The 4,029-nt window shown below is 47.1% G+C and overlaps 1 pseudogene; it reads right to left on the bottom strand.

Moving 5' to 3' along the window:
- LOC118664052 lies at positions 1 to 175 on the bottom strand (annotated as a pseudogene).
- Between the last annotated feature and the right edge of the window lie 3,854 nt (positions 176 to 4,029).

Below are 4,029 nucleotides of genomic sequence, written 5' to 3'. Positions count from 1 at the left end.
CTACAGGACTCCTGCGCTCTCCTGTTCTTCTGCAGCCTGGCGCCGGGAGCTGCGCCCCAGGAAAAAGTGGTTAAGCTCGGACACTGCACAGGGAGCCCCCATACACAGTAAGGAGCATCATGGAGGTGGAGGAAGTCTTGCAGCCAATGTCAGCTAGTTGCTTGGCAGTTGGCATGTCGTCGCCTGGACATTGCAGCTCCCTCCTGTCCAACCAAGGCCTCTGCTGGCAGCGTCTGGCCACCACAGTACGCGCAGCCTGGCAGCACCTGACACAAGGGTGGGGGTCCAGGAACAAGCCTAGACAGTGAGGTACTATCGGTCAGGAAATCACATTTTCTCCCTCCCACCCACCCACCCCATCACCCTCTAGGATACGACTCCCAACTGAGGCAGAAGCCCACACTGCCCTCAGCCCCGTCTGGCTGCTGTCCTTGAACTTCCTTAATACACTCATTCTGAACACCTGCTATAATTCTGGGTGCCCTGCTTAGCACTGCACCTGGGAGGAAAGCACTGAGCTCCCTGCTGGTTCTCTTTCAGGCCCATTTGTCAGCGACCCTTTACAATTCCCTAAGTTGAAGCCTCAAACTGGTGTCCTATGAGACAGATCGAGCAATTGCATCTGGCCTGACAGTTTTGGCCAGTATAGTTGCATGGTTGCTGTTATTTTTAAATCTTGAATAATCTTTTGCATCTAAAATTCAGGAGACTCCACCACATTCTGGTTACCTATTGCTGCATAACAAACCACCCAGATTTTGTGGCATAAAACACAACCATCTGCCATGTGTCTGCACGTCAGGGGTTTGGATAAACCACGGCTGGGCAGAGGGATTTGAGGGGGGGGGGCGGTAGGAGGGGAGGGTCTCTGCTCCCTGAACTCTGTGAAGGCTTAAATGGCTGGGTGACACGAAGTGCTGGGAGCATTGCTCAGAGTAACCCTATCACCCATATTCCCAGGGTTAGTCTAGGTGAGCCGCCATTTCTCTAAAAGATCCTTAATTAATATTTAAGAAAAAATCCAAATTTTTACATCTTAAATGGTGAAGGGGTACAGTGATGGCAACCAGAGAGGCTTGTAAATGATTCCGTTGACCACCACCCTCAAAAGGGGCAGCGGTGAAATCCCATCTTTTCAGGCCTTCCTAGTGGCATATTGTGAGGTTTGCTGGAGAGATGACCCCATGTTGACTCTAAACTCCTGGCCCACACATATGAAAAGGAAGATTTGCTGACATTCTGGAGGTATTTCACACCTCTCTGGGCCTGGTTCCCCTGCTCACTTCACCCTGGTTTCTAATTATATTTTATGCAGATTTTCTGGCCTTATGTGACACATGTTAATGACTATTGCAAAAGTGCTGAAAGGAACACTGGTGTTGGCTCAAAATTTTTATTCTCATCCTCAAGAATTAGGCCCCCGGCTATTCCATCAATGCCTGTTGCTTTAATAAATATTTCACATTCCTCTTTTAATGTGTGAGCATCTTGCAAGTTTGTTGTTATACATCACATTTCATCCAGTGAGACCTAGGAATCATAAATTTGGAGTTGGATAATTACCAGTGGACTCACAGACTTTTATTTACTTAAATGCAAAATGCTTTTCATACTTTTCAAACAAATCCCTCATAACATTTATGCTTCCTCTTGATGTGAAATTTCTTTTACTGAATAGAGTAGCCAGTGCTACTGAAAATGTGTGAAGCAGGGCCCACAAAATCCCCTGGTGCCTGCCCTGTCCTGAGGCAACATAAGCTAGCGCTCCCCCTGTGTCTTGAAGAAAAGGGGGAGGGTACTGCTGTCCTACACACTTTGATGTGAGATAGCTGGGTTCAAACCCTGCTGGGGATCCTTGGGAAAGCGTGGGTCTTAGATCCCACAAGAGCAGGACAAGGATAATGATGCCTACATCTCATAAGGCTATTGAGAGAATTGACCATCTCTTGGGCATCCCTCATGGCTTAGTGGTCTAGTGCTCCAGCTGTGAAGTCAGAAAGACCTAGATTCAAATCCTGACACTAGGACTTACTAGTTAGGTGACCTTGGGCAAGTCATGCAAGCTCTCAGCCTCAACTTCATCTCTAAAATGGGACTGCTAACAGAGCTTACTTCATAGGGTCGCTGCAGAAATAGAAATGAGATACAAATATGTGTAAATGCCGATGCAGGGCCAGGCATGTGGGGCCCCTGTATGTGGGAGCTCATCGCCCTTTCACTTAGTTCATGGTCTACTGGACCCCACTATCTGTCTCAACCTTATCTTATGCCTGGCTTTCCAGGACCTGGATTTTCAAGCATTGCATCCATGTGTCAGAACTAGAGTCCCGATAGCCAACTTAGCCACCAGGTTTACTACAGCCCCAAGGGCCTGACCCAGTGGGAAGGCCCCTTCAACACTCACAGTCCAGGGAGGAAGCTGGAGAGAAAGCGCAGTGGCCCTGCCCCATTTTTGCCACCGTCAGTCTTGACAGGTGCGGAAGCCCATGAGGGCCCTTGCCTAGCCCCTGCATCCTCCAGCACAGCCACTCTGTGTCTCTCAGCTCATAGCAAGTGCCTGCTTTGCACCCAGACCTCATGCAAGTGCCTGGACAGCCCAGTACATGGAGTGGCTTCTCCGGGATCACACAGCTGGTTAGAGGCAGTGCGGACGAGAAGCCAGCGCCCGACTCGGCAACCTGGCTTGAAGTATGTGCTACTCTTCTCTAATCCCTAGGATAGAGATGGATGTTGAAGGAGGGGGTGGAGATTATATATAAGTATGTATGTGCATATACACATAGTGTGAAAATACACATATATATATATATATACACCTGTAGGCATATCCTTTTTAAAATATTTTTTATTGATTTCAGAGAGGAAAAAAGAGGGAGAGATAGAAACATCAATGATGAAAGAAAATCATCGATGGATTGCCCCCTGCACGCCCCCCACTGGGGATCAAGCCCGAAACCCAGGCATGTTCCCTGACTGGGAATCGAACTGTGACCTCCTGGTTCATAGGTCGCTGCTAACCACTGAGCTACACAGGCCGGGCCATATCCTTTTTTATGTTACATTCATCAGACATTTCCCTAGTACTAGATCCTAATTGCATCTTAATATCACCATGAGGTTGTTATTATTCTTACTTTACAATTGAAGACACCAAAGTTCAGAGAAGTGAAGTGACTTGCCCAAAGTCACACAGCTGGTAGATAATTGAGCCAGAATTATAATTCAGGCCTGGGTGTACCCAAAACTGGCTTTTCGCCACTCAGAAACTCTCTCAAATCCAGGAATGTAGTCATGCTGGAAAACACAGGCTGCTGCCGGAGAACTTTCTGTTTCAATAGTACTTGGTCATTGTAATGATTCCTGTGAGCTTCCTGCAATCTGGAAAGGAATAGTCAGAGACGGGGTGAATAAAGAAACCCCCATCTTTGGGAGCTTGGAGCAGTCTGGTTTGGGTCAGGTGAGAGGCAGAGAGCAGAGGTGTGTGGATCAGGGTCCAGGGAGTCTGACTAGAGCTCTGAGAGTGAGGCATCATGGGGGCCTCACAAGAGGAGGATCCCAGAGGCCCATGATATGGACCAACTGAGACTCACATGGGCATGTAAGTGGGTGGTGAGAAGCCAGTTTTTGGTACACCCAGGCCTGAATTATAATTCTGGCTCAATTATCTACCAGCTGTGTGACTTTGGGCAAGTCACTTCACTTCTCTGAACTTTGGTGTCTTCAATTGTAAAATAAGAATAATAACAACAACCTCATGGTGATATTCAGATGTAATTAGGATCTAGATGTAATTAGGATCAGCGCTTGGTCTGGTGGTATCTCCTCTCCCTTCATTAACTGGCCAACGAGATCTTATAAATAATAGTTAACTAATAGAAGGAAGTCAAGTCATCAAAAATTACTTGCAAGGTTTTGTTGATATGGAGTGTCAGTAACTGTACTGAGCAAATTTTATAAGCATTTATTTAAGCAAGTGACAGGTCTATGGGTAGTCATCAGTGTCCCCAATTTGTCTCTGAGGAAACAGGC

This window comes from Myotis myotis, unplaced genomic scaffold (assembly GCF_014108235.1).
Source record: "Myotis myotis isolate mMyoMyo1 unplaced genomic scaffold, mMyoMyo1.p scaffold_m19_p_10, whole genome shotgun sequence".
Classification (NCBI taxonomy): domain Eukaryota; kingdom Metazoa; phylum Chordata; class Mammalia; order Chiroptera; family Vespertilionidae; genus Myotis; species Myotis myotis.
Note: the sequence above shows the minus strand (reverse complement) of the source record. Positions and strands in the feature narration are given on the sequence as shown.